Consider the following 16569-nt stretch of genomic DNA (forward strand, 5'->3'; position numbering starts at 1 on the left):
ACCTAAACCTCCCCTGTCTCAATTTAAAACCATTTTCCCTTGTCCTATCACTATCCACCCTTGTAAACAGTTGCTCTCCCTCCTGTTTATACATTTGTTTCAAATATCAAAATGGCACAACAAGATCTTCCTGGAGCCTTCTCCAAGCTAAACAAGCCTGGTTCTCTCAACCTTTTCTCATAGGAGAGGTGCCCAGATCTGGACCTGCTCCAAGATCTCCATGTCCTCCCTGTACTGGGGGCCCCAGGCCTGGACACAGAACTTTTGATGGTGCCTCACCAGCTGAGAAGAGGTGGGCAATCCTCTCCCTCTGGCCACTCCTCTTTTAGTGCAGCCCAGAATGTAGCTGGCCTTCCAGGCTACCCACACTGTCTGGTTTTGGTCTGATTAGAGTGGTGTATGTCTATATGGGTAAGGGGAAGTCTTTTTTCATCTGTTGTTGCCTAATAGCTTTAAAAAAATGAAAGCCACACATGACCCCATGCTTGCAGCTAGGAAAGAGGCACTCCAGACACTCCAGTGGTGCAGCACTCGTGCCCTGCAGTCTAAGCAGATCCCGACGTGCTCTTGGATTTCCCAGGATTTGATAATCTGATTTCTCTTTTAATCACTTCTTTAAGAACCACATTAGTTGGGCAAGCTGTTATGGTTGTCAGAAGTTTAAGGAAAAGTTTTTATTGAGGCATGGTGAGCTTTCTGTGGCTGTCTGTAGCAAAAATGCCGAGTCACAGCTTGAAGCAGTGATTGAGCACCTGGTGGGTGGGAAGGCTGGGCCAACCCAGGAAAGCTCAGCTGCATGCACTGTAATGCAGTGACTGGAGGGGGTGGAGCTAGGATCCATTTAAGGGTTAGAAGACCTGATTTAAGGGTTGATAGTGAAGGCAAGGGTATATTGCTCCCTTTATACCCAAGGCCTTCTGAAGGTAAGCAGCTTGTTTCCTTTGTTTTTGTTCCTATGGCTGTGTATGAAACTGTCCTGAAAGGAGAAAGTCACTGTAAAACTCATAGGAGAAGGAAGAAAGTGATAGAGAATATTGGCTAAGAGAAAACAAGGCAGGATGGGAGACAGCAGATGAGAAGCTGATGTATTTCCAGAAAGGTAGTCACAGAGTGGAGGTTGTCTTGTCCAACCCTGAAATGCTGATATATAATGAGTACTGATTGCATGGAAGTGGCTTTTGCTAGTTTTTTAGTGCACCTAACCATTAATAACAAAACCCCTACAAATATGTGAAGGCACTGAGGTTTATTTATTTACTGGCTGCGCAGTGTGGGGTTCCTGCAGAGCTTTCCCTCCAGCTGTGATGGCTCTGGACCCTGAAGGCAGAGCTCTGAAACACCGCGTACAACACAGAGCATTACTGGAGTTCTGGGCATGCTGCCCACTGCATTAAAATCCAATTGAGTTCTCACAGGTCGTGCTGCTGGCCTAGCTGGTACCTTTCAGGGTCTTTCCTCTTTCTCCTCCTTTTGCAGGATGTCTGTTCTCTTCCTTCGTGTGCTTTGGAGGATGAGGTCACATCTGAGTTGGAGCCCTAATCCCATTGAGTTTCTTTGCTCTGTAGCCAAGACCTGCTCAGCTCTCTTTCTCTCTACTGTATTTTCCCTGCAATGTCAGCTTGCTTTGCTGCTTGTTTACACAGATGGAGGCTACACGTTTAACTGTGAAAACAAAAGCACATAACTGCATCTGCATAACTTCGGCACGAGCGTGCGGCCTCCTCTCGTGACCCCTGCTTTGTCAACGTTAGGCCAGATTTCAGCTTTGTGGCTTTGGACTCCTGGAAAGCTCTGAAGCCCTTCAGCATGCACTTGACCACTCTCTTTCATTTTAATGCTTGTTTATCTTTACTGCTTTTCATACCTCTCCTGTGAAGACAGGCTGTGAGTTGGCCTTCTTCAGCCTGGAGAAGAGAAGGTTCTGGGGAGACCACGCTGCAGCCTTCCAGTGCCTGAAGGGAGTTTATAAACAGGTGACAGAGTGACTTTTTGCATGGATGATAGCGATTAAACAAGGGGGAATGGTTTTAAAATAAGATTTAGGTTAGATATGAGGAAGCTCTTTTTTCACCAGAGGACAGTGAGGCCCTGGCACTGCTGCCTGAGGCTATGGGTGCCCCATCCCTTGTGGTGCTCATGGCCAGGTTGGATGGGCTGTGGGCAGCCTGAGCTGGTGGGGCAGCCAGCCCACTGCTGGTTCTGGGACTCATGGCTGGTAAGGTCCTTTGGCAGGGAACGCAGTGCCTTTTTATTCTCAGAAACGCACGAGGACTGGAAGCAAAGCTTCTGCTCAGTGTGCACGTGAAAGGAGAAGCTTGCAGCTGTCTCCATGTCCTCAGGAGGTAGCTCCAAAAGTAAACTGCAGGGACTTACAGGAGGGTTTGCTCTGAATGAGAAGGGGAAGAGAATAAAAGGAGGAGGAAAACTAGAGTAGGGCAACAGTTAGCTCAGAGGAGAGATTGGTATGGCCTTGAGTTTCGCTTTAAGCCTCTGATTTGTCTGAGCTGAAGATGGCATCAGCTGAAATTCAGAATGAAAGTAGGACGCAAACTTAATTGCAAAACCAGCTGAAACCACAGGACACAGTCACAGAAAATTCTCACTTGTTTGAGGCTGGCATAGGGTTTCACTCTGAGCTTCAGCAGGAGTTTTTGGGGGCCCCTGAAGTAGTTTTAAGGGGTTGAAATGCGACTGTTTTCCCAAGTTCAGTACTGGACTAGGAGATGCATTGAAGGGGGTGGTTGTGGAGCATCTGGATGAGCAGCAGTGACGTCTGACTGGCACACTGCTTTTCCACCTAACAGTGAAACACGTAGGGGATGTTTCGTAACTGTTACTGTAAACAGATATGATCATCCTAAATACCTCCATTCAGTGCCATGACAATGAGTTGCACTGCAAATCCTAAGGTCAACAGCTGTTTCCCTTGCAAAAATAATGAACCAAGAACCTCAGACCTACTGAGACTGGCCTGCCACAGTGCTGAGGCTGTTCTCCTGTCAGCTGGTGATGGCTGATTCCTGGAAATAGCCAGAGAGAGAGGTCTGTTCTTAACGTGATCAGACTTGTGGTTGCGTTGACAAAGCCAAAACAACAGCTTAAAACAAGTCATTCCAGCAGTATTGCTCCCTCGCCTGTCGCTCTGCTGCTCCCTAAGAGAATATCTTCTGCTAAACACATTTATCCCACTTTGGATTTCTCCTCTCCTTCCACTATCCTGTGGCTTTGTTTGTGTTTTGGGTTTGGTTTTTTTTTGCCAAAAAGCTAGGCTTTTGCTGACTCTCAAAAGTCCAGTATATGCTTTTTCTCTGCTTTCAGCTGTTGCCTGATTCCCTTATTACCACAGGGGCAAAGACCTGCAGGAGAGAAGCTGCAGAGTTTTTGCTTCTTCATGGTGTCTGGCAAAAATGAAAATCTGTGAGGTTGAGAGACTTATTGCCTTCAGCTCTAAAGTTTGTGCACTGGGGGAAACCAAGGATCTAATGCAAAGCTCCTGTGTGTCAGGGAAGTGGGTGCTGCTGAGCTGAGTCAGGTTTTTGGTGGTACATGGCCTGCAAGCAGCTGAAGCGTGCAGATATTTATGAAACAAACAGATTTTTGTGAAGAGTGCAGATTTTTATGGTGCCTTGGATGTTTTGAGTGTATGGGAGTGAAACTGGACCTTCTCACTTCTGCTTTTTATGTGCATATTTAGTGTGATGCGTGTATGCTATGGAGTTTCGTAATCAGTAGATTTCCCCACCAGGGTTCACTTGTTTCTCTGAGTTTTCAAGGACTAAATGGGGCATTGCTTATGGGCAAAAGATACAGTACTCTATTTGGGGGGAAATCCAAACGAAATGGTATCTGAATGCTATTTGTCTTACAAGCAAGAACGTGTAATTTATAATTTCTGAAGGTTCTCTATTGAACAATTGTGACATCTGTTGCAAGCTATTGTCCCTCGGAGCCATTTCACAGTTTCGAGTTTACCTATCTTACAAATGGAGCCTGGGATGATCTCCCTGTCTCCACAGAGGTAAGTGGGAACCTCCTGGGAAAATTCCACAGACTCCAAGCAGGGGTTTAGCATAAGCAGGAACACTGAGCATCCTTTACCATACTAGCATGGCTTGAGTGGTGAAACCCCGGTCCGAACCACACAGAAGTCCATGGGAAATGGTAAAATAATCATTTAGTTATAATGAAAACTACGATCCAAACCTTCTGAAGTGCTGTTCGTGTCTGGGGATGTTTGTGTTGGTGTTTGCAGGTTTGCACCTTGTTGACACCTGCAGGGCTGCTGTGGGCAGCTGGCCACAGCGCTTCTCTCTTTCAGCCCATCTGCCTTAATCGGGGAAGAAATACTGTCTGTTTGTTTAGGTGAGATATGACTCTGCCCTCAGAGCTCCAGGTCACTGTAAATGTAACACAAGCCCTATTTCCTGTTAGGAAAGGGGAAAAAATATGCCTGTGAATTGTCTCTGATGTGCTGCCAATTGTCAGAGAAGATTCAATTTGGTGGAGAATTACTGTGCTCTTAAAGAGCTGCGCTAGTGACAGAGATTTAGGGCATCTACTCCTTCCAGGGAGGGGAGGTTTGTCTTTGATTTTCATAGCTGGGGTGGTGACTGGTGTCCAGTTACCCCTGTGTATTGCTGCAAGGGGAACGAAGCTGCTGTTGCAGTTAATAGGATCCCATTGGATGGAGCATGATGAGGAACTTAGGGCTACTTGGATGCTGGGGCAAAGCTGTCTGTCCATGCTCTGCCATGGGAAAGAAGGGGAGTGTTCTTGCCACCTAGCCCATAAGCCAGAGCGAAAGAGACAAGAAGCTGCCCAGTGTGTGTGTGAGACGCATACATATATTCGCTGATAATCCAATAAAGCAAATATTTGACCTGTGGAATGACCCAGAGCTGCTACAATAAATAGTGGTATAGATCACTCATATTTTCCTTTCTTTTTGCATTTCCTGGATCAAGGCCAATCCTGGCTGTCATCTAAGTGGGGTACGTCTTTCACAAATGTAGCAATGTGAGGACAGGCAAACTAGATTCTTGACACATTTGGTATCTTTCATGATAGAGGGGGGGAAAAAAAGGCAAAACCTGCTAATGAAACTGTTTCCCCTTATTTGCCAATCTGTTTTCTGTAAAGAGTAACAACGTTTATGTTTAGGCCTAGGTAAAGTGCAATTCCAAAAGCTGCTGCTGACAGACTAATCTAAGCAACATCCTTGTCTTCAGAAACATTTGTCCTGTGAAGCTGGCTGTGGCAAAAAAGTTGAAGAAAGTATGTCCGTGGTCTGTGCCCCATGAAGTTTGCCACGTGCTGACTATCTCTGAAGCAGGTACTTTGCAACCTGGCGTTCTTGGGGTATTCGTGTACCAGTGGTAATTCTTCTGCAAGAGGCCATTTTTTTCATGCTTGCCTTAGTGGCAGAGTATATCTTTAATGAAAGCTGTGCAATTCATTAAAATAACCCTGAAAAGACCAGAACCAACAGTAGCTTGCTCAGTGGTTGGAAGGAGAGCAACAGATATGCAGAAAAGCAATCAGGAAGAAAGCAAAAGCTCTTTGGTCTGTTCTGTCCCCTCTTCTGGCTGCTGTCACAAAGCTGTTGGGATGATAGAGGTGGTCAACCCCATGCGTGATTCTCCCTCTCTGCCTGCCCTGGCCTGGACCAGAAGGCACACTGTAAATGCTGGCTCTCAGTCTGTGGGCGCTCGTCCTGCTCACATCTGAGTATCTCTGAGTCAACAAAGGCTCATCTAACATCAGCAAATTTTCCTCCTTTGAGAACATGTAGATGCATCCTGGTCCAGGCGATGCTGTGGAGCTTTCCCAAATTCTCTGGAGCTGCTTTTATAATTCATCAAGGTTCATCCCAGCATGCTGGAGCTCAGCGGGATGGGGCCTGGTGCTGGATTTCAGCATGGTGGTGCACAGCCCTGCTGGGGTGGGACATTCTGGTGCTTTGGCTTCCTCCAGTGATGCCTTGCGTACTAGGAGCACAGTGACTGCTCCTTCTAGAAGTACCTATTTCTGTCCTTTTTCTTTTATGCCTCTGCTGCAGAGTAATGCATGGGGGAAGAGGGGAAAGAGGAGAAAGAAAACTACAAAAATGCATCATATTTCATCAGCATTGCTTAACATAGATGTGAGGTCAAAAGCCAGTGCTGCAGCCCCAAACCAGTTATCTATAAGGTGGGGACTTATCTATGAGCTTTGGCAGTCTCTACGTTGTGCTGATCTCCCTTCCTCTTTGTCTTTTCAGATGTTTGCAGCATCCATCCCCAGCTTTTGAAGGAGCTGCTCAGCTGACAATTTCTCACTTGTTCCACCAGTATTGTGCTGGCTGCCTCCCAGTCTTGCATTAGGCTCCTCATGCTTCCTCTTACTGCATTTCTGCTATATGTAAATACACACAAATACTGAGGGAAGTCAAGTGACTGGACGCAAGGTTTGCACTAAGTGAAGGTGGGAGGGTATTAACAAGAGAGATAAATGATAGGAAAGGTCCCTCTCTCCATCTTGCTTTGCCTATGTCCTGAAATCTCCTTTAGAGATTTCTCCTCCTTTCCAATCACTTTAAATCTTATTAGACCCCTTTGTTGTCGTAATCAACTGAAAAAATATGCCACTGTTCCTTGAGGAAGTTCTTGAGATCCCATTTGAAAGGGTGAAATGGACTTTATTTCTCATATGATAAATCCGTTTTAAGCTTCTCAGTCTGTCTGCACCAAAGATGTCAAAATTTAATGCTTTGAAATCAATGTAAGTGATAGATCTTTTAATATATTTTTTCAGCCTAACACTCTAAAATACTATCTGACAGTTGAAAAACAGATGTTCGCAGTAGAACGGATCTGTCTACGTGTAGGTGGGCATATATGAAATACCCAGGGAAAAAGTATCTGCTACAAGTGTCATGAACTGTTGGGAGAGATAGCTATTACCACATCTAGGATCCCATTCCTGGGGAAAAGATAATTTCTTCTGAAAACGCCTGCAGGCTAAAGTTTATTCCCCTTCTGTCAGCCTGAGTAGCAAAGTAAGGATGCTGTAATAAATGGTGGCAGGGGCTGACAAAGATGTAAGAGGATGGAAAAGAAATCATTAATCCGCTGCATCAACTCTGCTGCACCTGGTAACAGCCAGCAGACAGCGGGCTGCCAGCACATCTCTTTTATCCACAGGTTCATCTCCTGAGTGCTGCTGCTTTTCCTTGGCTTTGCTGGAGGGTTTTTGTTTTGTTTTGTTTTTTGTTTTTGTATGTTTTGTATATTTTTGTTTGTTTCTCCAACTTCTTCACCTTGTACTTTGAAGACGGACGGCAGCACATGTCTTTGTTTGGCTGTGATGTCAGCACCTTCATGTCCTGCATGAGTATTTCCTGTCAGTCTGTCCCTGCTTCTTCCCTGTGTGCTCTGCTGCAGCTCCGTAGGCAGCTCATGGACAACAGCCTAACAAGGTTACCACACTGCTACACCAAAAGTAGCCAGCAACTCTTTTCAGTTTATTATTCATGCTGTTAAGTATGACCTGAAAAATTTTATTGTTGTAAAACCAGATGTCAGTTCCTTCGGTTCCTACAAAGCAACTCCTTTTTTTCCCCTTCCTCCCCTTTGCAGGCTATCCAGAGAAATGAAAAGCCTGCAACATGAGTTCACGCTGCTAACAAGATGAGTATTGTCAGGAATACACAAACTGTGGTTTTTCCCTTTCTGCATCCTGAAAGTGAAGAAAAAGGACCTTTGATATATGCGAAGCTCTGTTATTCTTTTTTCTTCTTTGAGCTAATAAAAGGTATCATTATATTATCACACTTGTGTCCCTTCTGTGTTTGTTCTGGCCCTTATTCTGCTCTGCAACAACAAGAACATAAAAAATCCCATGAGAAACCTTAGGTTAAGTTTATTTGACTTTATTTTTTTTAACCTATGTTGTAATCAGAATTGTTTTGCTAACTTAGTGCACCGAGGTAGTTTTTGGTAAAGGCGAAGATTTGCTTGTGGCCAGGGAGAAAATACGTATGACTGGTTTATGCCTTGCCACCCTGAATCGTAATGCTTTGTTTATTATGACTTTGGGCATGTTTTATTGGTGAGCAGAGAGGTCACAGCCTCACATAGAGAACCTGTATTTGTGCTTTATGGGTTCTGGGATTTGAAACCACAGGCAGTCACTGAACTTTTGGCTGCCTTAGGTAACAGCATGCTGTGGCCAAGTGGCTGGACGAGGTCTCTGCTGTGCTCTACCTGATGGGTTAGAAGTGTGACACTGGTCTGGGACCCAAGGCTTCTGACAGAAGAGGAAAAAAAGGTACCGAAAGCCACACAGTGTGCTTTACTCTCTCTGCCCTTTCTCCCAGCCTCTTGCCCTTTTAATGCTCTTAAATTTGGAACTTCCTAGTCAGGCTTTAGAAATGAATAGATCTTCATTTTTTATAACTTACCTGAACAATATTTTAAAGGTAGCCCAACTTCTGCAGGGATGGATCCCACAGTATGAACTCATTAGGGAAACTTTTTTCTCTACAGAAGGAAAAGTGAGTTTGGATGAGCCCAAGGTTTGAATTTCCCCAGGAATCAGTGAAAGAATGAAGGTAGTGCCTGAAGATGTAAGAAGCTTGGAAAGACTTGGGGCAGATTGCTTTAAATCTGTTCAGACAAAGGTGTAAGAATTTCCCATGTAAAGCGCTTAGTGATGCGAAGGATGTTTAAAGTGCATGGAGAACAGCCACGTGCTAATTGTTGTGCTGTTTAATTTAAAAGCTGGACAATTATAATATAACACAAACACATATTTACTGCAATCTGTGCAATTGCAAGGTTCCACCCTGGATGCTAAGCGTTCAGGTGTTTTCCTGCCGTATGTTTTGTGCACGGCCTGAGATGCTCAAACTGAGCTCAGACTGAAGTTCTGTCATACTGTCATGCTCATTGTGCGTCCACAGCAGATGCTGAACTTGAAGCAGTGCCTAAGATTAAATGAAATTTCATTAACCTGATGGTTTGTGCCTATTTTACAGTGGGGGAAGCTACAGCCCTGAGGATTCTTTTGGCAATGTTATGTCTCTCAAGAAATAGAAACCCTCAGCAACCCCCCAATGATTTTCTGCCTCTTTTTCCTAAGGTTAATTTATCCAGTGTTTTTGTTGTGTTTTTATTTTTTTTATTTTTATTTTTTTAGTGTTACTGACAGCAACAATTCTGGTTCATTCCCTTCTCAATCAGGGATCGTGGTGAAACTGCAACAAACAATTCTCATTGGCCAGCATTTGCTCTGACTTCTCATTTAGATACTTCCAGGTATTCAGCATGCTGTGTTTCCTCCCTCCATTGGAAGACTACATCTGTTAAATACCATTTTCTCCAGAGCTTTGCTGGGATGAGTGTAAGAATTGTGTTCTTTTGTAAAATCCCCCCTGGGGAAAGCTGGGTTCAGTTTTCACCTCCAGTTGTTCTGGGTAGCATGGAATGGGCACCTGAGCATCAGCCTTTTAACCTCAGCCTTTCTCTCAGAGAATGAATGTGGTGAAATTTGTCCTACCTAAATCAAATGATCCCTTCAAATAGAGATTTACTGTATTATAAATACAACAAAAATACACAGTCTTCTCCAGAATGTATTTTTTATTCCATTCTCTGTTTTCTGATGTTATTTTTTTCATGGCCATTTACTAAATATATATACATTCTTCCTACATACTTCAGCATCCAGCTTCAAGGCTTCTCATGGTCTGCCTGGAATTGCAGAACTAATTCATACCCCTGTCCTCAGGGAGAAGACAGAGCTGAAGGTGAGCCAAAGGACAAGACTGCCCTGCTGACCCTATAAGGGCAGGTGTGGATGGGCTCACTGCAGGGGTGAGGGGATCCATGGGGTAAATAGGAACCTCCAGAAGGTTCTTCAGTATTTTTGGTGCTTATGCTGCTGGTTTCACAAGTTCCTGAGAGCTGAACAGTGTAACAGTCCCTTTGAGTCAGAAGGGACTTTTAAAGGCCATCTAGTCCAACTCCCCTGCTGTGAACAGGGACATCCATAGCTCGATAGGGTGCTCAGGTTGCCCTTGCATGGACATCAGAGTGGGGAAGGGACAAGCTGGAGGAGAACAGGCATAAACTTTTGTGTCTCCCAAGAAGACTGTTGGGGACTTTGGGTATAAACAAAATATGGTGCAGTACAATGGGAAACTGCAGTACTGTGGAGCAGCAAATATTTTGTGTGTGCAGATTAGGATATTTTTACATTTGCCCCAGTTCTCACTGCCTGATAGTGGTCTTTTGCCCATCAACCCGCAGTGGGAAAGCTTTTTCCACCAGTCAGTGTACTTTGGCAGCAATTCTGCTTTCCACTTTGAGAACAACCCACTTTCGTTTGTTTTTCTTACCCCCTAAGAGAAGATCGTTCCCAAAAAATGCTTATAACTGATTCTCACTTCAGGTATATGTTCCTTTCGTGGCTTCTCGAGCTGTGGTCTGTGGGGTAGGAATAGCGCATGAAGTCATCCCTGCTGATACCCACAATGAAACATTAGAAAAGCACATGCGACAATTGGTATGTCAGTGGGGAAGGACTGATGTGCTGCACTGCCCTTTCCTCATCAAACTGGGTTGTGCAGAATTGCTCTGGCCATTGTTTATTTGCAGATCGATATCACTGTTCTTTGGTTTTCGTTGTCGGTTGGTTGGTTTGCTTGCTTGTCCCTTCCTTATTTGTACATATTCTTTTATTCCATCTTTCTTCAATTCCTCTTTGGGCTCACGCTGTGAGCAGCAGCTGGCATCGTTGTGTAACCAACTCTCCCAAGTCCCTCGTGCTTCCTGACAAAGCAGCATCAGCTCAGGTCCCAGCTGAGCTCTCATTTCTCGCTGCTGCAGGGCAGTGCTCGGAGATGTGCACAGCACAGGGGATGACGATTTGCTGACCTGGACAGGGACCAAGTGTGGGTGTCCTGGGTAAGCTGGCTTGCACGTTAAGTGGAAGCTTTCATTATTTACCAACCGGTCAAAATGATTTTGCTATTGACAGAGGCTTCATTAAGTCAGCCATTCCGTTCTTTGAAAACATGGACAAAACAGTGAGAGAACGGTGGTAGGGAGGGGGAAATTCCATTTCTTCCTAAATTGAGTGGAAATATCTTCAGGAAAATTAAAGAAAAACCCAAGAGGAGGAGAAGAGCAAAAGAAATAACTGTAGCCAAAGCCACTTTCCTTTTTCAATCTACCTTCCAACATGCTCCTGGTAAAATCATTACAAAGGCCGTTTATTTTTAAAATTGAAAGATTGGGGAGAGTCATAATGAGATATTATGTGTAAAAGTTGCACATAAATTTCCTTCTGTCATATTTTGGGCTCGCCTAACGCATCCCCTTGGCAGGCCTGAGGGAAGCTGATCACTTTAGTATAGATTGTGTGTGCTTCAATAATATTGCCCAAGGACAGAGCTACTGGGTGGCTGAGTTGGCTACATGCTGATTTAAAAATTAGCTGGGCTTTTATTGGCCACAGTAAACTGTTCTCAAACAGAAGGGAAAAGTTTTATACAAAATGAAGAAATGTTCGGAGCAAGACTCCTCTCCTTTGCCCTTTCAGGAGTACAATTTTTTACTAAGAGAGACTTTTTTAATTCTTTCTCACCTTTATGGAGAGCTACGGAAGACAGGTGATGTGCTTGTGGTGTGTAATATGGAGAAAAAAGTCCTGCACTGAGTGTTGAGTGCTTGGAGCTTTCCCCTATATGTCTCCCTGCAAAGACCTATGGGACGTGGTCACAGCGTCATTCTACAGCCTTGGGTCAGAGGGAAGAAAAGCTCTGCCTTCCTTTTTTAAAGCATAAGGACACAAGCTGTCACGTATTTATTACAGAAGAGTCCTAAACTCTTTTTGTTGCTGTGTTTGGGAAGTATTGTGAAATTTGCTGTCACCTATGCAGTCCTGAATGTTTCCCTTGTCTCAGATGTGGGCTTGTCCTTGAGACCGTGAGAGTCATTCATATATTTTTTTTGTTCCTGCTGAGTTCCTTTTTTATTTTATTTTGTATTTTTGTCATTTATTACCCCCCATCCCTCTGTTTTTGAGGTTTTGCACTTCCAGGATCTCAGCAGAGTGATGGATTTCTGCAGCTGCCAAGAGCTAGGGCACTTCCTTTGCCTTTCCTTTCTTGGTCTAAACCAGAAACTAGTTTTCAAGGAGGACAAAGACCATCAAAATGCTTAAGAATAAATAGTAATTCATAGCAGTCTTTGCTAATGTGCTTAATTTAGAGCTCTGGAGTCCAAGTCCTAGCCACATATCCTCTGTATTCCATTTTTATGGAGCAGTTGACCTATTTATTCACTTTTTGACCTAACAGGGAAAGAAATAGAGGATGGAAAAGACATGACCAAAATGAGAGGTTTAAATAAATAGGTTTAAGTGTGGGAGAAAGCCAAATTCATTGTAACTGTAAACATGTTTTTTTGATGTAAGCCAGATCTGAGCACCCATATATTTTGGGCAAATTTGAGCAAATCTGAAGTTTGCAACCAGTTTGTGCCTCAGTGCTGTGCCAAACAAAAGCCTAAACTGGAACTTGGGAAGTGAATACTGCAGCTCAGTTGGTTAAGATAATTGTCCTCTGAGCAAACCTCCCAAACTTGTCCCGTTGGGAGTTACAGTTAATTAAATTAAGATTTCACTCCTCTTCACCGATATCTTCATCTCTGAGTAGAGCCTTGGGCAAAGTTGAAAGTGAAACTTGCTTCCTGTGCTTCAAGGCAGCTTTGTCTAAAACTGACTCCAGAATCAAAAGCGCCGTGCGCAGCTATTAACGCGCCCTCACCGCAAGCTGCTCTGCCAGCATTTCTGAATACTCGGTTCCTACAGGTAACCCGGGGTGCTTTCATCTTGTCTGAATTGAAAAAGAAGGCATTGGGGTTTATTAAAGAGTTTGTGTTGCTAACGTGTCATACATCATGCCATTAATTAAGAGAAATTCTTTTTTCCCCAGTTGGGTGGCTGCATAACGCTGCCAGCATGTATACATTATCCATCTCTCCCCACCCCGGCCTAACCCAGATGCTGCATGGCTGATTGTACCCCAGAGAAGCTCCAGCCTCTTCAGGTAATTCAATTGCTGAGTCTCCAAAACCAATGAATTAAAAAAAACAAAAAAACAAAAAAAACAACCTCTGCACTGGGCTCTGCTCCCCTTGTAATTAGTAGCAGAGCAGGGAACGAAGCGGGGTGTGGCGGGTCCATGTGTTCCCAATCACAGCCCACACAATGAAAATGTTTTCTTTCTGGGACAATCTGAAGAAACCTCACGGGGATTTGGGGCTTTTATATATATGTGTATGTAATAATAATAATTATCCTCATTAGAAAGCTAACTCCAAAGCTCGACACTGTGCTTTAGGAGTTGGTGGGAGAGCTGGCTGATGCACCAGGCACTGACAGCCCACGCTGGACCTCTTGCAGTGCTTGGAGTGCTCAGGGCAGTGCCTTTGGGGATGGGTGCAGCCCATCCGTTGTCCTTCTGTTTTCTTGCTGTGTGCAGCGTGTGAAAAATGGTTGCTTTTAAACCATTTTTCCATCCTGCTTCGATCACAGGGTATCACTTAGCCACGGTGGTCAGAGGAGCAGCACATAGGCACCCAGCTCGGTGTGCAGCCCCTGTAAAGCCATGGGGACCAGGGATGCAGTGTGGGACCCGGGCTGTTATTGTACAGAGGGTAGCAATGTTCTCCCTTGAACTGAGCCCCAGGGTATAATTAGAGCTGTTCAGGAATTTTGTCATTAAAAGTCTTTTGGTTGGAAAATGCTAGTTCTTTGAGGAAGGAAAAAAAAAAGAGTTAAAGGGAAAAATTTCTCATGTCAAAGTAGGACAAACTATGGAATAACCACCAGCCTTGGGTAAAAAAACGTGTGCAAGTCCCAACTCCAGCGGAAGTGAAGATTACTTACATATAAAAACCAGTAAAATAGGAGTGAATGATTCTTTGCTCACCCAGTGCATGGAGAACTGCAAAGCAAGGCTTTCAGCAAGATCCTCTCTGTGTAAGCAAGGAGTCTGTTGTCAGCCTGTTTCCCAGTTCTCGGGAAACAGAACCAGACTGAAGGGCTTGCTGTGTGGCAAGTGAGAGTGCTTTTTGAAAAGTGATGTTGAAATCTCGTGCAGGGGGGAGCAGTCCTTCCCCATGTGCCCTCACCGCAGGGACTGCAGTGCTGGCGAAGGCAGAGCTGTTGTCAGTGGGAGAACCAAAGCTCTCCAGTTGCAGACAGACTGGGGTACCAAAGCCATCCAGCAAACAATAACAGCCTGGTGCTGTCATTGTGTTGCTGACTCAGTTTCTGCACATTAAGACGAATCCCACACACCGCTAACTAACAATAACAGTTCACTCCATCATGGAGATAAAACTGCTCCACTGGAGGTGGGACGCCTGACCTAATGAGCCACTAGCCTACATACTGCAAATAATAGCTCGCAGGCGAGCATCTCTCTGTGCCCAGCACTCATCACAGTGATCTAATCCTGCCTCAATGTGGCACTCCCAGGAGGTGCTCTGGCATAGGTGCTGCAGGTATCCTCCAGAAACATTATTCCCTAGCTCACAACATGTCCTGGGCTGCGTGAGGAAGGAAGGTGCTGGGAAAGCTGCTTGGAAGACAAATGAGTTTTCCAAACTCTGCATTTATAGGAGATTTAAAAAAATAACCCGGGTAGGCAGCCGTGCAGCAGACGTCGTTATGTTTGCTGGGCTCACTCCTTGATCTGTACGTGAAGAAAAGACTTCTCTCTAATGAAGATTTTTGCTGCTGGTGAAGGACTCTGTGATATTACACATTGCATCCTCAGTGAAATCTAGCCAGATCCTTTGACCTTAATGAATTCTCAGATTTGGAGGAATTCTGGAAGAAATTTGGATTTCTGGAAGAAATCTGAAGTGGGACTTTTCGGCATTTCCATACTAAAAGCTTTGTTTCTTATTTGAAGGCGATTTTATCATTTGGAACATGAGCAGTGTTCTTTAGATAGGAAATAACAGTCAAATGCTGAAATAGTAATTTTCTGAATTTCTCTATTGACTCAATATGATCGTTATATTATTTACAGTTAATATTGCTATTTTTTTTAGGTAAGTTTTTAAAATAGAAAGATCTGTTGAGATAAATGTTTCAGAAATTTCAAGGTCTTGCATGAAAATCTGTAACCTCTTCTTTCAGTTATAATTTGCTCAAATGGCATTTGCTGTTCTTTTTACATTTGGCTGAGTTTCCCATTCTAAGGTTTTTATTTTGCATTAAAAAACCTCAATTTTAGAAATTCGTGAGGTGGCCTCCAAGGACTCGTGCTACTGGCACACATTGCTAGGTGCTGCAGATCCAAGAAATCAAGCAGGAAGTCTGCTCCTAGAACTTCAGTTACAAGGAAAGTCCAGAAATTGGAAGAGAGGGAGCAGACCTCTGAGTTGGTATTGCGCTTGGTGTCACGGGGGCTGGGAAATGAACTTGGGTTTTAGGACCAGCTTATCACAGACAGCCGTAGGTGGGAAGATGAGAGTACCAAGGCACAAAGAAGAAGGAAAGAAACAAGTGTTGTTCTTCTGTTGATTTGAGTTCGTGTCAGAGCTGTCCAAGGAGACTGGGAGGCTGGGCGAATTCACCAGGAGGTCAAACAGCAGTGCTCACTGTGGTGTTTGTTAGTTTTGACTCCTAAATTCTGCATATTGGGAAAAAAAAAAAAAACTCACTTAAAATAATGAAATAATGAAATAGAGGAGGCCAGTTTATATGGGCTAAATTTTAGCATAAGCTTCTGTGTACAGGAAGTGTCACTTCTAAGCGAAAATCCCAAGTGTGTGAATACTTCATTTTTGCCAGTGTGTCCACCGTACGTCAAGACCAAATTGTAATTCATTCCCCAGTACCTGCTAAGTGTGCACAGGGCTACTGTGACTTTTTTGCCATAAATCCTTAATGTTTGGTTTAATCTGTCATTTTAAAATTTGGGGAAAAAAAATCATCCAAGGTGTAATTTGACAGACATAAAAAATGAGGCATTTCGTGCACACAATGATATTTTCAGAAGCGTATATGCATTTGAATGCCCTGTTTGGTGAGGTCTTCTGCAGGAAGGGCTTTGCAGATGGCCAGATCTGCAGTGAATAGATGCTTTGGGAACATATTAGCTGCTATTGAGCATGTGGATTTGGTGCACTTCTTGTGTGCACTATTAACCACTCCAAAATTTTGATGACAAAGGGATCATTATGTTTCCGAAAATGTTTACTGTATAAATATTGGCCTTTCTGGTTCAGCAGTGTATTATTCTCATTCCTTTTGTATGGCCATAAAACCTCCCCTGTTCTTGCTTTTCCGAACTGGTGTAACTGGCATGCAGAATGCAACAGCTGGTTAACTCTGCAATGATCCAAGAGCAGCAGAAGACAAGGAGTGCAGAGGGGGCTGCCTTCTTCTGCCAAGTGTAAAACTAAGCAGCTGCTTTATATTTTCAGATGAACAAAAATGTTTTGTTAACCGCTTCCCTGCCAAAGGCGGTGCGATGTGCTTACAGTGGGTATGGCTGCTGGATTG

The 16569-nt window shown here is 44.1% G+C and overlaps 1 long non-coding RNA gene across 1 annotated transcript; it reads left to right on the plus strand.

Moving 5' to 3' along the window:
- The first annotated feature begins 5480 nt into the window (after nucleotides 1–5480).
- LOC128081125 (uncharacterized) lies at nucleotides 5481–7791 on the plus strand. The gene is made up of 3 exons (XR_008207009.1): nucleotides 5481–6445; nucleotides 7182–7479; nucleotides 7617–7791. It is a non-coding gene; the product is annotated as an uncharacterized LOC128081125 (long non-coding RNA).
- Nucleotides 7792–16569: the final 8778 nt, after the last annotated feature.

Source organism: Tympanuchus pallidicinctus, unplaced genomic scaffold (assembly GCF_026119805.1).
Source record: "Tympanuchus pallidicinctus isolate F22 unplaced genomic scaffold, pur_lepc_1.0 scaffold20, whole genome shotgun sequence".
Taxonomy (NCBI): Eukaryota; Metazoa; Chordata; class Aves; order Galliformes; family Phasianidae; genus Tympanuchus; species Tympanuchus pallidicinctus.